Genomic DNA, 25,139 nt, shown 5'->3' with positions numbered 1-25,139 from the left:
TGTCTCAATTTTGTACCCACAAAAATGGAAACCCAGTTAAGGTCAGGATGGAGATTTGGCCCTAAAATTCTTAGATGTGCAACTCTGTACTGCAATGAGGTTTCTCAGATTCAAACTCCGGTCAAAGGGTCTTACTTCCTTAGTCAGCAGAGGAAATTACACAGGGGCGGCTCCAGGCACCAGCGCAGCAAGCGTGTGCCTAGGGCGGCCTGCCGGTCGCTGTGCGGACGGCAGTCAGGCGGCCTTCGGCGCTGTGCCTGCGGGAGGTCCGCTGGTCCTGCGGTTTCGGCGGCAATTCGGTGGCGGGTCCGCCGAAGCTGTGGGAGAGGCAGATCACCCACAGAAACGCCGCCAAATCCGCTTGGCCGCAGACTGTCCGCAGGCGTGCCGCTGTAGGCAGGGCCGGCTCCAGGGTTTTGGCCGCCCCAAGCAGCCAAAAAACAAAAAAAAAAAAAACCGGCGCGATCGCTATCTGCGGCGGCAATTCGGCGGGAGGTCCTACGCTCCAAGCCGGAGTGAGGGACCGTCCGCCGAATTACCGCCGAATAGCTGGACGTGCCGCCCCTCTCCGGAGTGGCCTCCCCAAGCACCTGCTTGACAAGCTGGTGCCTGGAGCCGGCCCTGGCTGTAGGCTGCCTGACTGCCGTGCTTGGGGCAGCAAAAAACATAGAGCCGCCCCTGAAATGACATGAGGATTTTTTTCCCTGTTAAGTTGCTCTATCTTATTTTCACAATTCATTTGCACCTGCTGGTGAGTCTGGATAGAATAGGGGGAGAAATACACATTGTTTCAGTTAGGGCAGTCAGGAGAGGAAAACAAATGACACAATCAAAATATTAACTGTCATTGGCTTTGATTTTCCTAATGTATTTGTGATTCTTGTAATAACTTTTGTAAAATAAATAAGTGACTGGGGAAAAAATAAAACCATATTTACCTTTTTAGTCTTATAATTCTACCTACTTCTGAATTTGGGGGCTATAGTCCTTATGCAAAATTTACAGTTAATGATTTACAGTTTACCTTAACAGATTGAATGATAGCAATGCTTTTTTGCTAAACCACAAAAATATTATTTCATTCTGTGTTTCTAACAGATTTGGTCATCAGAACAGCATCGATATATGACGCCATAAACTAGACAGCTTTATTATATAAGAGATTTGGATTCTGCAGCTGTGTTTAGAGGCAGCTCTATTGAAAACCTGTCTATTACTCCCAAACCCCAGATGAACTGGCTGATTAAAAAATGAATATGTTGTTTACTTTCTTGAAATATGCTCAGCCTGGCCTGCCAAGGGCCTCCTAAAAGCCAAATCTACACCTAGAGTTGGTCCCAGAATCTGTCGAAAAACTAGTGCTGACATTTCTGCCTGCCATATACAATGGTAAATTAACATTAAGGACTTGATTAATGAAATAACAATCTCCCAGAATGTTTTTCATTCATAGTTTTGTGATTAATCTACTTGCAATTCTTTTTAGGACAACCCCTTCACACAAAGAGATGTTTATATCTGAGCTTGTCTAAAAATTAGGGGCCTGATTCTTTGCTGCCATGCACCTTGTCTAGTCACTTGCAAACTGTATAAAGTGAGCATCAAATGAGTGCAAAAAGCTCTAATTAGAGCAATGGAATGAAGAATTCTAATTAGGTAGAGTTCAATACATAAATAAATGACTATGCAAGGTGCAAGGCAGTGGAGAATCAGGCTAGTGGTGGAATTCAAAGAACCCAACAAATTAAAAGATGTCTACGTCTCACCTGTTTTGCTAAAGTCATAAGCTCATAAAGGCTGTAGTTGCATTGTCAGGATTCATGTCATGAAATGAAGCAGGAGGAGAAAAATCTCTGGGTTAGAGCCTCAAATCAGCAGAGTGACTTTGAAATCAATGGATCTGCACCAATTTACATTAGCTGAGGATCTGACCACTGGCATTTGGCCCCTTCTGTGCTTTTATAAAGGGATATCATTCCAATATGGCCAGAATAATTCATTTTTTTCCCATATGCTGTTCAGAGCCTGTGTTATGTATGTCAGAATAGATGCTCATAATGCATCCCTCTAGCTTTAGAAATTTATGAAAAATTAACTAAGAACATGCACAATGTGTAATCCATAAGCACCGAAAGAGGTGTTTGATGCTGCCCATACAAGAGCTCTTGTAGTGATCCTGGTGACAATGATCTGTCAACTCACCTGCATAGAGAAAATGTTACCCAATGTTAAACAGACACTTGCTGCGTTAGGTAGAATGTACATCTTCAGCCAGATGCCATCCATCTTCTCTGTCATTGAAGTAAGTGAGTAAATGAAACAGGGACCTTGATGATCTGGAGACTGCGAGTACCTTGCAACACTAGGTCAGCAACTTGAATCAGCCCAGTTCATAAATTACCTTCAAATCTCTGCTAGCTGATGATTGTCCAAATTGAAATGAATTGTTGAGATTTCAATCCTGTTTCCAATGGGCAGACACTGACACCATAAAAAATAACCTCACACTTACTACTTACCACAACTCTTATTGGAAATCTCAGCACACCAGCCTAAGTTTGAATGAGCATGGAAAAATTTTACTGCCAAACTTCCAGTGAACTCTCAAAACTGAGGATAGTTCCAACCACTAATATATAACCTAGTGCTGCAAAAGGGCTAATTTCACAAAGCTGAGGGAAATTATCAGCAAATCTGATTGGAAGGAAAACTGTAGACAAAAAAGTTTGAATGAAAATTGGGCATTGTTTAAGAAGATTTTATTAGATGGCTAAAAAGCCACAGATTCACAATAAAGAAAGAAGATAACTTTGGGTAAAACCCCACCTAGTTAAGAGGAGAAATGAAAGCTGCTATTAGAAAATTTTAAAAATATGTAACAAAAGAAAAAAGGGAAGCTGACAGCAGTCAATATAAATTAGACATTACAAAGTGTAGAAAATTGATAAGGAAAGCTAAAGATATCAGAGGAAAAATCATCCTCGGCAGGGCAAAAAGTAGCATAGAGTTTTTAAAGTATATCAGGAACAAAAAAAAGAAAAGAAAATACTAACAATAATAGAGGCCCGTGATTAGATGGAGATGGTAAAATTGCTATTAATGATGAAGAAAAGACAGAAGTATTCAATAAATATTTCTTTTCACTATTTGGAATGAAGCAGCATGATGTACTTATATCACAGGAGGCACTAGTTTGCAATCCTTCAGTAACTAAGCAGGATTTTAAACAGCATCTACTAGAGATAAACATTTTTAAATCAACAGGCCTGGATAATTTGCACCCAAGAATCCCAAGAGAGTTGGCTGAGGAGATCTCTGGCCTTCCTATGTTAGTTTTTAAATAACTCTTGGAATACCGAAGAAAGTCCAAAAGATGGTAATGGAGCTAATGTTGTGCCAATAATCGAAAAGGGCGAGCAGTATGACTGAGGTAATTACGGGCCGGTTAGGCTGACATCAGTCCTGGGGAAAATGATTGAAAAGCTGACACTGAATTAAATCAATAAAGAATGAAAGGATGGGAATATAATTGGTGCCAGTCAACATGTGTTTACAAAAAATAGGTCTCATCAAACATAGAATTTTGCCTAGTTACTCCTATATTGAGCTCAATAACTTGTGTTTGACTGAAATGCATGTCTTCCAGAAAGGCATCCACACTTGATTTTAAGACATCAAGATATGGGGAGTCCACCACTCCCCATGATCGTTTGTTCCAGAGGTTGATCATCCTCACTATTAAAAATTGTCTTATTTCTGATTTGAATTTATCTGCTTTAACTTCCAGACATGGGTTTTTGTTATGCTTTTCTCTGCTAGACTAAAAATGCCCTTTGGTAACTGATATTTTCTCCCTGTGAATATACTTACACATGATAATCAAGTCACCTCTTAATCTTACTTTTTATAAACTAAACAGATTGAGCTCTTTAAGTCTCTTACTGGTAATTCTTGATCTGTATACTGTGAGAGTTCTTTTGCAAATATTGAAAATCAGAGTTCTGTTGCTTTGTTTAGGTTGTTTTCTGCGTTTGGTTTGTTTCCGGTCCTCACTGCTTAAGTGTAACCCTTAGAATCAGGTTTCTGGTTCAAATACCTATCTTAAGCCAATTACTAAAACTCACATCCTGGCAAAGACATTTATTCTGACATTCAGCATTTGAAATTTCACATTTGTTTCCTTATTCCCATGTACGATATTGAATTCTGCTGTGCTGTATTCATTGCCATATTAGTATATACTCAGTGTCCAGCTTCAATACTCTCATGCCCCTTATTTTCTCCTAGCTCATAAAAGTCAGTATACTCCTAGCTGGGTTTCTTATCTATTTATGTACCTATATATTTATACTCTGCTCACACTGTAGTAACCTGTTAATCCATAAGAATTTCTATTCTAACTTAATTGGTATCCAAAATGTTTTACATATTATACATAAATAAATACCTTAAAATGAAGATTTACTTTCAGAAATTTTACATTTTGCTCACAAATTTATAACTAGATATAATAGCTTGAAATACTGCAGTGAATGTGTAACAGTCTGTCTCTTAAGGGACAAGTGGGCCAGGAAACATCCATCCCAGTTCTGAAGAGAAACCCAGCAGGCAGGTGCTGGGAATAAGCATCTAGTGATTGGGTCTGATTCCCAGCTGGAAGATATAAATGAGGTCCTCAGCTCCATAAGTGAGCCTGGGACCAGAAGAGGGCTCAGAGTATGCTCTCCTGTAGCAGCAACACAAGGCTGTGAGATGGCAAGCAGGCTTTGCAGACCCCTGAGGCTGGAGGGAGACCAGACCAGACCCTTTAGCTATGAAAGGCCAGAGGGTCCCACAGTCCCAAGGTATGTCTACACTACAATAGCAATAAGGTTTTTCCACCAATGTAGGTAATCCATCTCAGTGAGAGATGGTAGCTAGATTGAGGGAAGAATTCTTCCATTGATCTAGCTGCAGCTACAATAGGGGTTATATAGACCTAACTACATCGCACAAATAGGACCCAAAACTTCTTACAGCCCTGAGCGATGTAGCTAGGTCAACCTGTGTTTTTTTAGGTGTTGAACAGACCTCAGTCAAGATAATGAGGACTGTAAGATAAAGAGGACATTTCAAAGAGGACTAGTTCAAAGCAAGCTATCAAACTGCTAATGATTGGCAGTAAATCAAAGTGAACTAATAAACTGTATGGACTCTGCTGCTGAGCATTTACAGTTTGCTAGTTTGTTTTGGTCTAGTACAGTTTCCAAGAGGACTAGATCAAAGCAAACTAATGAACTGTTAGTGTGCAGCAGCAGGGTGCACAAGATTGCTGTGACCATAGTGTGAAATTATCTATTTTTTACCAGGACGGTGCTATTAATTATGCATAATTTTACTATGACAAAATTGTATATATAGTTATTCCACATTTCCTTTTGGTGGAATAAACTGAGCCCTGAGGAAAGGGCTACAAACTGAACTGGGTATGGCTGTCTGTTTATCCCAGGCGGGTGATTGGGTCCACCACCCTAGAGAACGGTATGCACTAAAATTGTAGTAGTGGAAATACATGGGAGAATGATGATACCTGTTTGTGAGCAGACCAACAGGAAACTTGTGCTACAAGTTCTGTGTCTCTTGTTTCTACTAAAAGATAATTAAGCATCTTCCCTTCTCTCGTTGTATATCATTAATTTTTATGAACTGTTTACTATTAATTACAGGAATTACATATTTTCATAGGCACCTCTCCATATAATTACTGTCAGGAATAAACACTGCAGTACTGCACTGAAATAGAATTCTGTCAGATAAATTAGAACACTAGGTTGCTGTACAGTTACTGTAGCAAATCTGTAGTTTTTCCCCCTATGGGGTCTAGTAGGCCCACCAACCCCTCTTGTCCACTGACCAGAGGTGGATGGTCTTACAGTAGAGCCCCTTCCCTGCTGACATGACTGAGGGGGGATGGGCCAAATCTGAGTGATGTTACAACTGAGTGTGCAGTTTGCAATGTGACTTTTGCAGTCCTTATGGCACTCATGGACACCAGGCACCCCCGTCGCTGGGGAGAAGTGAAGGAGAGAAACCCTCAGTCCCCAGGATGTGGGAGGACTGGATCTGAACTGGGGAAGCAGGGATGCAGAAGGAGGATGCAGAACTGCCTGGGCCTCGGTGCAGATGGTGCTCTTCAGCCTGACCACCGCTCTGGGTAAGAGTTTGGGGCTGGGTGTGAGGCAGTGAGACTGCGGGACTGGTGCAGGGTGGGAGAGTTCGGAGCTGGGTGCGGGCCAATGTGGGGAAAAGAGCGCGGGTCTGGATCTGGGGCAACAGGAGGGGAGTGAATGTGGAGCTGGGTGAAGGAGGGAGAGCAAGGGTCCTGGTACAAAAGCAGTGTGAGAGCTCAGGACTTGGTCTGGGGAGCAGCAGTAGGGTTGCTCAGAGTTGGATGTGAGGGCAGCTGGTGGGGAAGTATGTAGGGCTGGGTGCAGGACCAGAGAGAGAGAGAGAGAGAGCACTCTGGGCACCTTCCTAAGAAAAATTGTGGTTGCACCCCAGACCCCCACTCATGTAATTTCTTGCATAGTTGGTCTTAGTATCTTAATATGCATAATCATTGTGTGATTATTCAATAAAAGTATCTGATTTGCTCATCTATCATAATCTCTATGCACGCGACAAAGTAACAAAGAGCGATCCAATTGTATCTGAAGATATGGCAGGGACAGAGTCTGAGCACCTGAAGAAACAGGGTTCTCAGGAGAGGCAGGTTGAGGGTATATTTTAACTCAAGTTACCTACTTTACCCCAGCTCAGGAGAGCAGCTACACTGTGAAATAACACTCAAGCTGCTGTGTCCACACTGTTGCTGCACTCACTCGTGTGGTGCCAAGACTTCTGGGGGCACCCACGTCCCCGGCACTTTTCTGTCCCAAGAGAGTACCCAGTCTCTTTTTAAGGAGCAGAGTTTAATTAGGCAGCACCTAATTAGCTCTCTGCTAAGCGTGCTTCCCTGAGCTGACTCAAAAGTCTCTGGGAATTAACCCAAAACACTCCAGATCACTGTCTGTGGCCTGGATCACGTCTAAGGGGCACCAAAAGGACTGTAAGTTCCATCACATAACATTCAAAGCAAGGCCCATGGGCTGATCTTTGTTGATACTGATATCCCCATCTCTTGGGAGAAGAAGCCTGCATACAGGTGCTGCTTCCCTAGGCAGTGTTGACCTTGGAAAGTGTAAAGTAGCAGTTTAAGATCCCGCTATGTCAACTGAAGATTTAAATCCTTTATGAGGTGCAGCCAGTGAAAAGAGTGATGGGCGAAAGGAACTCCCAGTAGGTAATTAGTTCAATGGGCAACCATCACCCACTTGATTGCAAGGCATTCCTTTTCTATCATTGATCTCATAGAACCATATAAAGTGTAGGATCATCTCTCAGAATAGATCGGGGCGGGCAAACTTTTTGACCTGAGGGCTGCATCGGGTTTTGTAAATTGTATGGAGGGACGGTTAGGGGAGGGGGTCGTGGCCCGGCCCCCACCTTCTATCTGTCTCCCTCCCGGGATTCCTGCCCCATCCAACCCCTGTCCCTGGCCACCCCCTGGGACCTCTGACCCATCCACACATCCCCACTCCCTGTCCCCTGACCGCCCCCGGACCTCCGCCATCCCACCCAACCCCTCCTCTCATTCCTGATGGCTCCCCAGAACCTCTGCCCCATCCAACCACTCCTCCTCCCTGTCCCCTGACTGCCCCCAGAACCCCTGCCCCTGACTGCCCCCTGCTGCCCCATCCAACCCACCCCCCTCCTTGCTGATTGCCCCCCCAGGGACCCTTGTCCCCATTCAACCCCCTGTTCTCCCCCAACCGCCCCGACCCCTATCCACACCCCCGCCCCCTGACCACCACCCCAAACTCCCCTGCCCTCTATCTAACCCCCCCTGCTTCCTGACTGTGCTTCCTGGAGCAACGGTGGCTGGCGGCACTACAGCCACGCTGCGCAGCACAGAGCACCGGGTCAGGCCGGGCTTTGCAGGTGTGCTGCCCCAGGAGCTCACAGCCCCGCCGCCCAGAGCATTTCGCCTGCGGTGGAGTGAGCGAGCTAAGGCTCCAGGGGAGGGGGGACAGCAGGAGAGGGGCAGGGGGTGAGCCTCCCAGGCCAGGAGCTCGGGGGCAGGGCAGGACGGTCCTGCGGGCCGGATGTGGCTCACGGGCCATAGTTTGCCCACCTCTGGGATAGATGCTTTCAACTCCAGCATAGTGTCAAGTGCTGAAGAACCTGGATGTTCTAGGACAACACTATTCCTAGAATGCCCTCTTGAGGTCATCTGGGGTATCAAAGTTTGCATAAAGCCAGAACACTGGAGTAGAATTGCTGTTGGAGAATGTCTTTTAGCATCATAGTGACTAGGCTTCTGTATCTTGGACTCTTGCATCCATTGGCTCAGCAGTAATGCAAAAAAAGTTTACTTTTCTTTGAGAGCAATCAAATAAAGGTAGAGAAAATAAATCTGCATGTAAGCAATATGTATGTATAAAGGTTGAAAAAAGGAAAAGCAGAACTGAGAGTGTTCTATAACTTGATAGTTTGGGATGTACAACAAGGACTTGATTTTTTTCATATTTTTGTAACTGCAATACATTGCAATTATTTATTGTTATCAGGGATAGAGCCCTCCATCCAAGTATCTCAAAGTGCTTTGTAAAGATCAATTAATTTAATTAAGCCTCACAACACCTGGGGAGATAAGCATGTCAAGGTTTATTATCTCACAGTTATAGACAGGGAAATAGAAACACAAAAAGATTAAATGACTTGCTCAAGATTACAGCTCATAAAAGAGAGAATGAAAGAAAACTGTTTCACAACACATTTCCAAATGCCAAAATCATGTTTGTTCAGAAACTGAACAATTGTTTGCTTTGTTTTTTTTCAAAATGTTTCATTAAATATTTTTTGAAACAGTTCAAAATCTTATTTTGTTTTTTCTCCCATTTCTCCCCTTTTTTCCCCACTGCCTATAATAGAATAAATTATGTCTTTTTTTTGTTTTTTCTCCCCATTATAACATTTAAAAACTTACTCAATTTTTGGAAAAGTTACAGTGTGGCACAGTTAGAGTTTTATCTTTCCTTTTTCCTCTGACTTCAGTGGGAGCAGGGTGTGGGCCTTTAACGTGCAAACTATTTCAGTCACTTTTTCATTTGTGTTGCACTTTATATTGTAATGAGCTTTAATTCCACCAAATCAAGTGTGAGAGCCTAAAAATGAGGACAAAGAGCAGAGCACATACATGGTATAAATCAAAACAATACTTGAGGCAACATGGAGTGAAATTTATGATTTTATATATATATATATATATATATATCAGAGAGTGGCTAAATCTTCAGACCAGTGCTGAAGTTGATAAGCAAAATTCCATTGATGCCAATGGCAGTTTGCCTGAGTAAGGACTACCCTTTCAGGTCTTAAAAATAACACTGAGCATCTTCCCTTATGAGAACATAGTCAGCATCCAAGAGTAATGGTTCTAAACACTTCGGAAGCACTACAGAGAGCTGTGGTGTGGATGTGGCTATGGGGATAGGTATTTTGGGGGAATAGGCAGCAAGCTCCCTCCCAGCGCGCTCTCTTCAAACCCAGACTCGGGCAGGGCAGGTACCAGCAGAAAGAAGGTGGACTTCAACGGCTGCTGGACTCCCAAACAGTGCAGCAGGCTGGGGTTTAGCTGTTCATTTGGGGCTAAGGTACTACATTTATGAAGTTTAAAAAAAAAAAAGTTAAGAGGCTTAGCTGCGGAATGTTGGAAGCTTTAATAGAGATAAGCTAATGGATAGAGAGCAGATGAGCTGGTCAAAGATGCATGTGAAATTCATTTATCACAGGGTCCTGTAGTTTTTCAAATGGCTCTACAATATACCACATGGATACCACCTCAAAGTCTATATATGTGGGGGGGAGAGCACATGTGTATCAGATTGGATTTATCACTAGCTTTAGCTCTAACGATGGAACTATACCACTCCATAAAATGTAAATACAAGTTTTCCCAATTATGAAACATTTTTAACTGTACTCCTTACACAGAATAGGATACATTCTGCCTTCAGATGTACTCAGATATATTGTTCAAGACGTCCACTAAAATAATGAGAGCTAAGAGTGTGCATCTGGAGACAAAATTTGCCATTTTATGGTAGCTGTCTAGTGGTGTGAAGGAATTAAAAACCTAAGAGGCAAAATAAAATACCCTTCTGACTGTGACAAAACAAGAAATAGAAACTCAAGGTCCATCTTCCAAAATGTGAACACTTAGTAAAAATCCAGAAAATGATTATCATCTTTTGTGCAGATCATTGGGTAGAAATATGAATCCCATCTGATTCTTCCATTATGGATGTCTCAGAATACAGCAAATAACCTCAGCTTCCTAGAGGGTGTGAGGCCTTGCATGATGTCAATGTCATTCCTATATGCATAGGGTGGAGTTAAAGGTACCTGACTTGGCAAATGAAAAAACATCTGTCATTACCACAGTAATTAGCACCCACCCTAGCTAGAGGAATGGGGAGGGGGGGGGTATTACCTTTCAAAAATTACTTCATGTCTGAATTCACCTAATAAGGAATCCAACTTGGAATGTATTATATGCAAATTTTATCCTCCTTCAGTTGAGTAAGCCAAGTAATGTATTGCTTAAAAAGTTGATTTTTGATTCTGAGTGCACATTGATTACAGACTTTGGTAGTCATGCTTTTGACTTGTATCTCCAAATCAGATATCCAGTCCCTGTTATTGCTTTTACTTCCCTCTTTTACTTTTTTCATGAATTCCTTCTGTTTTGTGTTATGGAATAAATTCATTCATTTATAACTTTTAATGGCGCTGTTCCTTGGAGCTGCTGTGTTAAAGGGAGAGGGAAATGACAGCAGCAATGACTGGCGCAAAACCTGTAGTGTCTCACAAGCAGTCTTTTTATTTTATTTGTAATTTAATTCCTTTGATTTATACACCTTTTAATCCACAGGGTCAAGCAAGGGAGGCCATTATAAAAAGATAATTACAGACTAACGTTAGAGGTTAAAATGTTGGGGCTGATTAAATGCTAGTCAGAAAAAGTACAGGCTCGCCATGTGCCCCAGTCCCCAGAAGTCCCATGAAAAATGCAGAGGAGTTGGAAGGAACACCATGTTTCCTAGCAATCCACTTGATCAAGGGGATCTTGTAAATGAAGAAAATCAACATACTACAATCTCTCATCTCTTCTAATTTGCTAATGTCTCTCCATTGTTCACTAATTAAACCCACTGGTTATTAATTCTGGTTTGACAGAGAATGGAATTTTTATTTTTACATCATTCTTTTAGGAGGGGAAAGATTTCCCTTCCTCTTGCATGTGTCTAGAAATAGTTCTTTAAGCATTTTATTTATTAACAGATTCATTTTTATAACAAATCTGATAGAACTTGTTTTACAACTTAAAATAGAGATACTGTTAGTATGTACACAAATAGAAACACACGTTTGATGCATTTGCAATGCAGCCATTTCACTAATTCTCCCAGTTTGCACTGGGTTCTTGCCCTCAACTCTGAGCCTGAAAAGAATTAGCCAGCTTTTGTACCGATGGAAAAGGACATCATATTGTGAAAACTGTGTGAAGTGAGTAAAATGTTGATTTGACTTAATATTGGTATTTTACCTGAAAAAAAAATCTATAAAATATGAAGTACTCTAAGATATTCTTTTAAAAAACAAGGAAAATGAGACAATTTAGAAGAAAATGGATATATAATGATAAATGTCCACAAAATTCATTAATTTAAATAGTCAGGTCCCAAGTCTGCCCTCAACTACACCAGTGCAATTCCCAGGAGCTTTTCAGGATATGGCCAATATTTCAGATTCATAGATTTTAAGGGCAGAAGAGACCATTGGATTATCTAGTCGGACTTCCTGCATAACACGGGTCATAGAATTTCACCTAGTTGCTGCCATATTATACCCAGTAACTTGTTTGATTAAACCACCTCTTCCATAAAGGGATCCAGTCTTGATGTGAAGAAATGGAGAATGGACCATTTTATAATATATGGAGATATACCTATCTCATAGAACTGGAAGGGACCCTGAAAGGTCATCAAGTCCAGCCCCCTGCTTTCACTAGCAGGACCAAGTACTGATTTTGCCCCAGATCCCTAAGTGGCCCCCTCAAAAATTGAGCTTACAACCCTGGGTTTAGCAGGCCAATGCTCAAACCACTGAGCTATCCCTCCCCCAAAATTTATTTAATAGAATCATAGATTATCAGGATTGGAAGGGACAGGTCATCTAGTCCAACACCCTGCTCAAAGCAGGACCAATCCCAGACAGATTTTTGCTCCAGATCCCTAAATGGCACCCTCAAGGATTGAACTCATAACCCTGGGTTTAGCAGGCCAATGCTCACCCTCACTTTAAAAAAAAGTGCCTTCTTTTTTTTTTTATTTGAATTTGTCTGCTTTTAACTTCCAGCCTTTGGTTCTTGTTGTTCCTTTCTCTGCTAGATGCTAAAGCCCTTTGGTACCTGATATTTTCTCCTCATGAAGGTACTTATACAGTGTAATCAAGTCACTTCTCAATCTTCTTTTTATAAACTAAACTGATCGAGCTCTTTAAATATCTCAAAATAAATCTGTTCATTAGCCAGTTCTTAAGCTATTTAATATGTGCTTTATTGATGTTGTGTACTGTAATCAGAATGTTGTGCAATTCTATGTCAAACGCCTTACAAAAATCTAAGTATATTATATCTACAGTTACCTTTATCAACCAACCTTTTTCTTCTTCTTCCTTGGGTTAATCCTATCAAGTGGGGTCCACTCTACAGGTGGTCTCCCTCCAAAGTGCTCTATTAGTGTCATAGCCTATATCAAACCTCATGCTGATGTCTTCGTTTATGACATCACACCACTTCTTGCATCTGCTTCTCTATAATTTTCCTTCAATCTTGATCTGTTGGACTTTTACCCACATAGTTGTCAGGACTGTGCTTTACATGAACAAACCATGTGACCTGGCACACCATTTTTTTGTGTGTTTTGCTTGAGTGTTACTTTCAGCATGTCTCTAATATACACATGCCTCAAATGGTCTTTCTTGCTTACACCGCTCATCCATCTCAACACTCGCATTTCTGTGGAACAGATCATTTACTCTTATTTCTTGGCTGCCCAACACTCAGTGCCATACATTAAAGCTGGATCGACCACCATTTTATACACTTTCCCTTTTAATCTTACTGGGATCATCCTGTCACATACAACACCATTCATTTCTCTCCATTCAAGCCAGGCATTTATTATCCTATTTCTAATTTCATCTTCCATTTTCCTGAATTATGGAACTTGACACTTGGCATTTTCAGTATTGTTTGCCCATCTAGTTTCTAGGATAATTCTTCAGTGTTCACTTTATTGAAATTACACATTATACAGTCTGTTTTTCCTCTGCTTATTTTGAGCCCATGTCTCTCCAACACATCTCTCCATTTATCAAGATCTTCTTCTAGAATCTTTCTCCTTGCTGCATAGAATATTGTCTACAAACAATATGCACCAAGGTGCTTCCTTCTGTTTCTTGTGAGGCTATCCAGGATGAGGATAAACAAAAAAGGAATCAATGCTGATCACTGATGCACTCCCACTCCCATGATAGTTCATTTGTTTATCACTAGAAGTTCTACTGATGTTGCACCTACATACATACATTGCTTGGACAAGCCACACATAACAAAGTTGTTATTGTAGTAGGAAGAGAGCCGAGCCTTAGATATAAGCCCTTGTATCAGAGGCTTGGTGTGAGGGGGTTCCCTAGCATGTAGTTTTCTGCCATGTTAGATCGCGATTCCTACAGAGGATAGCTCACTTACTTACTGGATCAGCAGTCGGGGGGTCACCAGTGCTGTTTGGCTGTGTGTGTGTGTGTGTGTTCTCTCTGTGTGCCGACCCTGCTTTGCGCAGATAGCTGACACAACAGACCTCGAGCGAACCACTCAATGACCACAACCTCCATTAAAGTATGAAGGCACCCACCCAGGTTTATTGTCGCTGAAGCATGGTAATAGCACCCGGCAGACACTTTGGGGATACTGAGACATGCCTACCTGTGACAACGGACGCAGCTCAGTGAATGGTGGGACTTTCCACCCTAGGCTGGCCAAAGACACTCCCTTTGAGACTCCATTTTATACACCAATACAAACAAGTCACGTATTGCCCCTCTGACATAGTTACTGCCCCTGAACATGGGGCGTTACTACCAATTACCTTGTACACGTTGGTTCGATCAGAACATCTCTATCCATCACACTGTCATTCTGACCTCATCTTTAGGAGGGGACAGTGTGTTCTCATTGCCTTTGCGGGAGTGTTTGTACCATACTTGGTATCGGCGTGTTCTGGTAACATCCTTCTGGAATGTGTTTTGCGTGAGTGTCCTGTGCCTGCCTTTCACCTTCCTTAGGAATGTGTGTATTTTTGCAATACCAGCCCTGTTCTTGCCAGGTTCTGTGAGCTTGCAAGCAGGCAGAGCCGGACTTCTGCTAACTTTGCTTCTTTACTTTATTACAACAAAGTTTTGACCACTACTTTAATTCAGGCCTCAGGCCTCAGACCAAGCCTCTGATACAAGGGCTTATGTCTTAGGCTTGGCTCTCTTCCTACTACAGTTATTTCATGAAAAAATTAAATCTGTTTTGTTTGACAAGAAATATTTTCCATAAAACCATGTTGATTTCCATTAATTATATTTCCATCTTTTTAATTTTTTTATCAGTTTGAATCCCATATTGGCTTTTCCAGTATTTTGCCTGGGGCTGATGTCAGGCTAACTGGTATAAAGTGACATGATTAGTCCCACTTGTACTTTCTGAATATTGGCACAACATTAACACTCTTCAAGTCTTCTGGAATTTCCCCAGTATTCCAGAGATCTCCCCAGTCAAATTGTTTAGGACTCTTCAGTGTAAGACACTTCAGCCTGTTGAGTTAATAATGTTTATCCATAGTAGATGTTGCTTAACATGATCTTTAGTAACTGAGGGACTGGAGAGTAGTTCATCATCATTATGTAACAAAACCCATGGAAGAGAAACTTGAACAGTGTGGCCCAATGGATAGAGCATCTAACTAGGAGTCAGAAGACTGTTTCCATTTGCAGCTCTGCTTGGTGCCTCTTGGCAAGTCACTTCACCTCTCTGTCACCTTTTTTCCACCTTGTCTGTTTGGATTGTATACTCTTTGGGGCAGGGACTGTCTTTTTTATGTGTGTGTGTGTGTACAGTGCTTAACACAATGGGGCCCTAATCTCAGTTGAGGATTTAGGCATTATGGTAATATCAACAATATTAGTTTATAACAGCAAACTCTGTTTGGTATGATACAAACTCTGTGAGAACAATGCATGTCAGTATAATTCCATTATTTCAAAATAATTTCCCTGTGGTTTTTTAAGCAGAACTCCCCTTTAAAATCAGTGGAGAAGTAAGTATAATAATCAGTGATATAAAGTTACACAGGAGGAACTAGGAATCCCAGACTCTACACACTGTGTGTAGCAGTGCCTGCTCCCGGCCCCTCCACAAACGCAGTCAGAGACCAACTGAAATGCAGCACCTGTGTCTTTCTATTGTTTGTGTCCCTTCCCACCACCTATTATTTACAAATATTTACAGAGACCAACACTCTGGGAGACTCCTAACTTCCCAGCCAGCAGGGATCGAGAGCCCACATTCCTCCCTTTCCTGTCTCCCTCTGCTTACTGTCTCTTAACCAGCTTTATAGGGCAGGCTGGCTATCCAGGCCTGCAGGTGGATCCACTCTGGTAATTAGGGCATGACCCCTCAGCCAGCCCAACTAATACCCTTCTTCCTCTGGAACAGGGCTAACAGGGGCCTGGCTTGTTTCTCCTAGCCAGCACCCTGTTACAGTGTGGATAAAAATAAGACTTGATCCTGAAGCCATTCTACATGTAGAGGTTGGAATTCATACTCTAATCTCTTCCCATAGGTCCAGTACACAGAGATTGGATAAAGTGATAGACTCCACCCCATGGCCTCTGAGGAAAGGAATTAGACAGTTTTGCAGCCCTTCATCAGCCACTATTACAGACTTATACCTGTAATAGCAACTGTAACTCTTCAGCACCTCCTACAGAGGAGGACTGGATCCTTGGGTCCAGTGGTCATGCCTTCAATGTTTGCTGAGCTATGTGAATCCCAGATCTGCCAGACCCTGGGAGTGTAGACTCCACACAGCAAAGAGACCATAGTTTCATTGTATCAAGTGTATTCAAAAAATCCTGCTGGACTGATGGGAGATTTCCACCCTAAACGCCTATTAAAATTTTAATAGAAGGTTTGCATATTTCAGACCTGGACTGTGGCTACTATATACAGTCAAATTGATAAGTTTTTTGTCTGTAGATGCACCATAGAGAGTGTTCAGAATAAACACCTTTTGCATTATCAATGAAAAAAAGACCTGGTATCCTGAATTATTCCATGTTTGATAATGTTAAGCTCATTTAAATCCTAAGAGATAGTAAAGAAACAAACAGAACAGGAGTACTTGTGGCACCTTAGAGACTAACAAATTTATTTGAGCATAAGCTTTCGTGGACTACAGCCCGCTATGCATCCGAAGAAGTAGGCAGTAGCCCATGAAAGCTTATGCTCAAATAAATTTGTTAGTCTCTAAGGTGCCACAAGTACTCCTATTCTTTTTACGGATACAGACTAACACAGCTGCTACTCTGAAACCTGTCATTAAAGAAACAAAGTTATTACCGTGGTAAAATGCATACGCCTATTGGCAAGCACAATCCATGCATTTAACAAATTTCCATTGAATAAATTACTAGAATAGGTCAAGCACCTTTTATTTTAGCAGACCCGAAGCAAAATGCATTTGTTAACATAATTTATTATACATTATCTTTTTAAGCTAACCACTTAATTCATTGATGCTATTTTGCTTTACTAATGTATGTATTATGTCCCATATACATCCTTTAGGGTTCTCGTTCTATTAAAGTAAATTGCAGCAAAGCAATTCAGTGCTTTTAATACAGTAACCATGTTGACCTCCTAAAATATGAGCCTTAAGTATGAAAGAATATTAAATGAAAGCAATCTTTACAGCAATTTTCAGATATAAAATGGTACATGTACTATCCTTTTTAATGTAAAGTATAGTTCTAGTCTGGAAAGTGATTGTAAAAATGGCACCTGCTTACACAACAGATCTGTTGACTTTACTGATAGGTATGAGGTTTTACTGCTTTTTCCTCCTATTAGAACTAAAGAGCCAACAAAGGGAAGAGAGAGAACAAGATTGATTGATGATGCACAAGAAGGAATAGAATCTATCATTTACTAAACTCTAGTCACACATTCTTATTCAAACCCATTGAAGACAGTATTTTTGCAGATGTAATTAAGCTTGAGAACCTGAAGATGTATGAGAAGGAAAGAACCCAATTTGACTTTCAGAGCCCTGCTTGAGTTTTCAGGGCTCGCAATTAGGAAAGCTACATATCAGATGTGCTCCCATTAGAAGTAAATAGCAAAGTCACTGAGCAGAAATAAATGTCATTTGTATATCCTAAATGCATTTATCTATGTGTGCCTATCACTGCCCTCTATTGAATGGATTCTAACGTATAACTGTTTATCATTTCCCTCTACTGGTTAAGCTAATATCTCTGTACTTTTCTTATTAGTTAGAGACCATGGCCCAGATCCTCAAAGGTACTTAGGCATTGCTCTGCTCAGCTTTGCAATGCCTAACCCCTAGCCAAACAGCCTATTGGTATCCTCAGCCCCAATCTAGGTTCCCCATACAATGCATGAGAAGAGTTAAGCACCTAAGAAAATGATACTCAGAAGCCAGCAAGCTGAATGTGGAGCTACCTAACTAGCCAGGAGTGAAATGCTAAGGAGTGTGGTGGGGAGGATCAGAGAGAGAAGAGGGGCATAGGCACATGTTGCACTTGCTGGCAGAGCAGATATAGGCACCTCCAGCTGCTCACGTTCCTCTGCCATGAACTCTCTCCTGGTATAGGCCCCCAGACCAGGTCAACCACTTAGGTAGCTATGCACTAGCAGCCAAAACCTTCCCTGCTGCTCATGCTTAATACCTCTCTCATGCTCGCCCTATGTTTCCCTGTGCCTGTAGCTGTCTTTGTATGGTTGTTATGCTGCCCTCCAACATACCTGATGGCCTACATCTGGCCCTCCTGATGTAGGGGCTGGCAGGTATCAGGTCTTAGGCATGATCTAACCATGCCTCAGGATCATGCCCTGCTGGCGAGATAAACTTTCCCCCTCCTAGTTTGAGAATCCCACTTTGAGGCCTCTGGGGCTTCAGCTTGGGTGAGGGCTTTGAGCTGCTCATTAGCTGTGGAGTGGTGTCAGGGCACAGGCAGCTTTATGAATGTTAGCTGGTGGAAACTTAAGCACCTAGGGGAGTTAGGCACCTAAGGGGTTAAGTGGCCACTGAGTTTTGAAAATGTCGACATCTAAATGGTGTAGTTAAGCTAGTAAAGAGGCAGATAAGCCCCTAAATACCTTTGAGGATTTGGGCCCATGTGTTTTGGAACTGAAAGCTATTAATATTAACTATATATATATATATATATATATATACACACATACTCATTTACATCAGCTGGGGATCTGAATGTTGCAATTAACAAGTGTGGTGAAACGGTCAGTACCTAGGATGATGTTCATCAGCGCTTGAGACTGGATGGTTCTAGAGAAGGGCACCTGCCTGCGGAATTCTCTACCACAGTAATTCAGATTCAACTCATGCCTTGCCTTCCTCAGAGCACAGTGCACTCATCTCTCTTTAGGAACATAAGATGGGACGAGATCTCCTGGGTCATCAAGTCCAGGCCTCTGCTTTCACAAGCAATCCCATCACATAATCCCATTAATTAATGTATCAGGCTCCATTTTAAAACTAGTTAGGTTGTTTGCCAACTACTTCTAGATTGTGTCTAGTTAGTCAACTAACTAGACACAATCAACTCAGGATTGAATAAGGACTGGGAATGGCTGAGGCATTACAAACATTGAATCTATCTCCTCTTGTAAGTATTCTCACACTTCTTATCAAACTGTCTGTACTGAGCTATCTTGATTATCACTTCAAAAGTTTTTTTCTCTTACTTAATTGGCCTCTGAGTTGGTAAGACAACTCCCACCTGTTCATGCTCTCTGTATGTGTGTATATATATCTTCTCAATATATGTTTCACTCTATATGCATCCGAAGAAGTGGGCTGTAACCCACGAAAGCTTATGCTCTAATAAATTTGTTAGTCTCTAAGGGCATGTCTTCACTACCCGCCGATCCGGCGGGTAGCAATCGGTCTATCGGGGATCGACTTACCGCGTCTAGTGAAGACGCGGTAAAATCGATCCCTGATCGCTCTGCCGTCGACTCCAGAAATCCACCTCGGCAAGAGGCGGCAGCGGAGTCGATGGCAGGGCGGCAGCGGTCGACTTTCCCGCGTCCTCACCGCCACTTAAGCCGACCTAAAATACGCAACTTCAGCTACGGTATTCACGTAGCTGAAGTTGCGTATCTTAGGTCGGACCCCCGCTGTAGTGTAGACCCAGCCTAAGGTGCCACAAGTACTCCTGTTCTTTTTACTTCTATGGAGAAGCTGTTCCAGATCCTCAGTTCTCTAATGGTTAGAAACCTTCTTCTAATTTTCAGATTTATTCATGGCTGGTTTATACCTATTTCTTCTTGTGCCAAAATTGTCCTTTAGCTTAAATAGCTCTTCTGTCTCCCTGATGTTTACCGCCCCCCCCCCGATATATTTATAGAGTTCAATCATATCTCCTCTCAGCCTTTGCTATGCTAGGCTACAGCCTTTTCTTGATAAATTCAGAAACATGCTGGCTGGGAAATTTGATCACCATCTTCCCACATCAAAAACACAACAGTAGAGGAGAAGATACTAGACATATCCAGGACAAGGTTGATATTTAAGTTCTTGTATTCAGTGCCTAGATACTATGTTGACTGGCACTCTATAGACACAGAGATGATGGTATATAGATATAATACTGTCACAGAATAAGACTAATAAAGCAGTCATTGATTTTTGGCCCTGGAGTACACTGCTGATTTCACCATGGCATTAAATAAAAGTATTGATTTTGGCTAAAGAAGAAACACACCCATCCCTGTGTAAGATCAGCATCCCTCACCATTATAATTCAATTCTTCAATATCAAAATTATTTTCTCAGATGAATACAAAAGAATGTGAGGTGGTTGCCTGAATACAACAAACATACAGCAAAGACAGGCAAGAAATAAAATATCTCTTCTACCCAAGTATCACCCAAACTTACTTTCCACACCGTGATTTTCATACTCAAGATGTCCCAAATTATTTTACAGAGCAGTGAGTAAGATGTTGATAGTGCAGTAACTCTATACGTCAACATGCTCAGCCATTATACATGCAATAGCTCACACCAGTTTTTTGTCTACTGGAAAACATGTTTTATTGGATAGAGGGAACAGTGGCCAGGATGGTTTGGTTAAGTTCTATGCTCATCAAAAAATGTGAAGAGGTCTTTAATTGCCCCTAAAACCAATAGCCTAAAGCTTCATTTATCGTGTCATTTGAAGTCTCCATTAGCAGAGACGTGTCTATTAGGACTATATGTCAGTATGGCCATTCTTATGTTCTTATATACGAATGAGAGAACAGAAAACTTTCATTTTGAGAGTAATTGTTTTGAAACTATTATTGCTTGACTTGGCTGGTACTCCTCAATAGCAGCATTTTTTAGTGCCAACATTCTGTTGGAATACAGGAACGTTGAAAAGAATGTTCCAGATGCAAAGGCAAAGAGCTGACTATACATTTTACTACATCTGCCTAGTATGTTAAGCAGTACTAAACAGGTTAATTAGCAAAATATAATATATTGGAATAAAATTACCATTGCTACAGAATATCTGTCCAATCTTATGGCTCACTATCTATGTACAGCCCATTAACATCTGCTTCAGGGTAACAGTTAATGCTCTTCTCCATAACCAATAATAGACACACATACTGGGCCAAAAGGCAAATTTTAGTTCTTGTAGATGTCACTGAACTATAGAGGATGTGTTAAGTGTTAAGTAATAGTTTAGGTGAATCACAGGTAGAACTAATGGAGAGTTGCTGGAATTGAATTAATCTTCAATGCTGTCATTATATGGTTCCTTCTCCTGGTGGGGTTTTATACAGTTGCTGTACAGCTTGGGAATATGTCTTTAGAGTTTTTATTAAAGTTTTTCTTTCTGCTTTCTTATGGTGTGGTTTGATTGATTTAGGGACAATTAGCTTTCCAGCCTGATGTATAGTTACTGTTCCTGATATACAGATAGTTATTCAACTAATGTGTACCTCAAAGGATATCACTGGAAAGATTTGAAGGACATTGGCTGAGTAAAATATTTATAGGACAAGCTAAATATGGATGCATGCATAATACTACAATTTTTTTAAGGAATCATTAATATTTAAAGGGAACTCATCTTGAGTTTTCCCACCCCCCCATTAATAAACTGTTGACTAATCACTGATAATTACAAGTTGTTATCATCATGAGACTGCACATAGAAACATTCAGCATTTGTGACAATACTGTCGTTTTAAAGACACAGATTCTGGCACCTGAAGATACTTCATGAATTATTTTGCCTCCTTGGTTTCACTTTAACCCATCCAATTGCTCAACATTGTTAATAAAATCGCAGGAAATATTATGAGTTCATGTAACCCATGGACATGTTTTTCAGATCAGTCTCTGTCCTTCAAAGTGAATATGTGCATATTAATTTGCCTAATTCACATATAAAGTGATTAGGTTATTATACTAATTGAGATTAAAGAAATTTATTTGAACTGGTTAGAATAAAAAGAGAAACAAATGTTAAATTTTAGGGGATCCTTTCACCTCTGGGGAAGGTCAGTGGTCCAACTTCAGCCCAAGTTGATAAAGACTAGAAATTGTTACCATCAAGGGAGTTTTGTTTTGTTTTAATTTATTTTTTGTATAGGAATATGATTTTTCAAACATGCTTAAGTGATTTAGAAGCACCAGTCTTATTGAAAGTTAATGGGGCATCTGTAGGTAAAAACATAGGTGGTTTCTAAAATCTCACGCCTAGAAGTCTGTGTTAAATGTGTCTGGTGTCTGGTCCATCTCCGACAGAATAGGTGTCAATATCACAAAAGTCACTGCAATAAGCTATACTTGGCACCTCGGTTAGCATTCTCAGTAGAGTTTAAGGACTATGTGGGTATGGGGACAAGCTGCTCTTTCACCATTAGAGATGGTACATAGTTCAGGCTCACTGGCAAGGCAGTATAGGGAAGTTTGTACTGTAGCTGTACTAATAAAAAAAATCTTGTCCTCTTGCCTTGTCAATCCCTTAGAAAGCTATGTTTGTTCTGGAAAGCCACAAACACTAACCCGTGGCAGTCAAAATACCGTCACCTAACAACTATGTTTTTAAAACTTCTCTGTGATATAACATTCCCATGAGAGTCTCAGTACATTTTGTGTTGTCTGTTCCTAGTTTAGACTCCTTGGCGCAGGGAACACTTCTACTAGTGCCAAGCATACTGTCAGCACTTTTGTAATAAAAATAACTCAACGTGACACTTTGGGGAATCTGTCTATGTAAACTTATGAATTCCATTTGATTTTATTAACTTTATTTCTGACGATCACCTTCAGTGTGACTTAGATCTTCCACTTTATGGCCGAAAATAGACAATGTCTGAGAGTCTGAAACAGGGTCATCAACAATTCCCTGGTGGAATAATGGGGACTACCAGTCAAAGACTATTGACTTGCTAATGACTCTTATCTGTTCTAACAACCCTCTATTTCCAGCAGCCTATGAATACTGGAAAATTGAAAAAACCCAATAGGAGGAGAAAGAGGAAAAAGATGTTGCAAGCTGCTTTTAATAAAGAGATGCTCTCTCACAAAGGTGGGAGACCATCATCAGGGAAAGAATACTGAGTAGCAGGGTTGGAGGAGCAAGTAGGGCCCAGACCCCTTGTAGGTCCCTATCCAAGACCCAAAAGGATCTTAAAAATGGAGTCGGATTAACCTTTTGTGGGCCCAGTGCCCGGATCGTGGCCCCACCCTCCAGCTCCACTCGCAGTCCACCCCGAGGCCTGACCCCCGCTCAGCCTCTTCCCTCCAAGGCCCTGCCCAGCACTTGCACGGGCGGGAAGGGGACAGAGAAGAGTGATCAGCAGGTGGGGGGAGGGCAGAGAAGAGTGGGCGATGGGGGGAGGAGCAGAGAGGAACATGGGCGGGGCCATGGTCCAGGCGCTGGGACCCCTTCTGAGTGTGGGCCTGGTTCCCTGGTGCCATTGTACACCCAGTATGAAATGGCTGTATGAAAACCCTTGGTCAGATTCCCCTGGGGACAGGAACTCAGGGCAGCCAGCTGAGGTTCTGACATTGCATGGATATGGCCAAACAGCATCTTGGCCCCTGGTTGCAGTTCAATCAGGCAGTCATAGTTCCAATTTGGTGGTAGAATATCAGCACTCTTTTTCTCAAAGACGTCACCATAGTGGCTCTACTTGAGGAGCCGTCCCACCTAACCCGTGGCCTGGAACAGACTAAACCTTTCAGGTCTCCGTCTCAATTGTTCATTGCATTTGCAGACAGAATGAAGGGCAGTCCTATTTCCATGCAAAGTATTTCATCATGGATATCTGCTTGAATTCACCTGTGTTGCCAGCTGACTAATGCAAAGCCACCAGACAGAGTATTGGGACATTCAACTAGCTCCCAAGTGACCTCTGTGGCATTTCTGGCTAAGATGCCCCTATTAGACACTTGCAAGGCAGCAACCTGGTCATCATGACACACATTTGCCTCTCACTAGGCTATCTCTCAATGATCTAGAGAAGATGCTAATTTTGGAGGAGTGGTCATACAGTCCCTGTTCAAATAGACTCCAAACACAGACAGTAGAATGGACATGTTCAACACATCTCAAAGAACAACAGTTATGGAAAGGTTAGTAACCGTTTTTATCTGCAGTGTGCAATGGCAGTTGGGCCTGCAGTGCCATGTTTTCATCATGGGGCTGGGTGGATTGACTGCGCAGAACTTGGTTCTCTGTTGTGAGCTCTGATACTTGGGATTGAAGCATGGAGCGCTCCTTCTGCGAGTGGCCAACCCATTTAGGCATCTCCAGTACTCTCTGGGGTATGCCAGGTAAGGAGTGGCTTGCTGCCTCCATGCTCCTCCAAGGTAGGCCTTCGATACAGGCTTGGGTTGTCCAGGCAAACTGTCAGGATCCTGACAAGGGCAGTCGGGACCAAGGGTCAGAGCATGGTCAAACCTAAGACTGAAAGTAGTGGGGGAGTTTCTAGTCAAGTTCCAGGCCAGGGTCAATACCAAGGGTCAGCATCTGAATCAGGAGGCTCAAGGTCTGTATCAGGACACAAGGTCCAAATCAAGGCGAGGTCAAAACCAGGAGTTCAAGAGCAGGAATGGTCATGGCAGCTACAGGAGATCTGCAATGTTACTTACACACTTCCTGGAATGCCCCTTGGGTTTATAGAGGGCGGGGAGCAATCAGGAGCCATGAGGTTGCTATCTATCAGACCCCTTGAGGTGGGACTTCCCATGGCCTGTGTCCACAGCAAGTCATGGGTAGTGGAGTGCAAACTGGTTACAGCTGCTGCTTAGTGGCAGCATGGAGGTGGCTGCTGCCTGGCAGCTCTGCAGGCCCAGATTTGAGACCCTTCCCCCCCCCCAATCCCCGTGCCTTACATGTTGAGTGTGAGATTAAGTTCAGGTATGAGACTTGAACCCACAGAACATCTAGCCCATATGCAAACATGGGGCATACTGATCCACAATGATACATGTGTCCAAATGAAAAAAATGTGGAGGTATTTCCCATTGATTTTAATTAAATTCATCCACAGAAGATTTTTAAAGAGAGAGAGATAATATGCCAGATAAAATTTTCCATTGCCAAAGCTCTGATACGAGTGCATCAAGATTAAAACACAGAAATTATCTTAATCCCCCATCTCCCACCAAGAG

This window comes from Terrapene carolina, unplaced genomic scaffold, assembly GCF_002925995.2.
Source record: "Terrapene carolina triunguis isolate 2854851 unplaced genomic scaffold, T_m_triunguis-2.0 Scaffold42, whole genome shotgun sequence".
Taxonomy (NCBI): domain Eukaryota; kingdom Metazoa; phylum Chordata; order Testudines; family Emydidae; genus Terrapene; species Terrapene triunguis.
The sequence above is the reverse complement of the archived record's forward strand: the minus strand, read 5'-3'. Positions refer to the sequence as shown.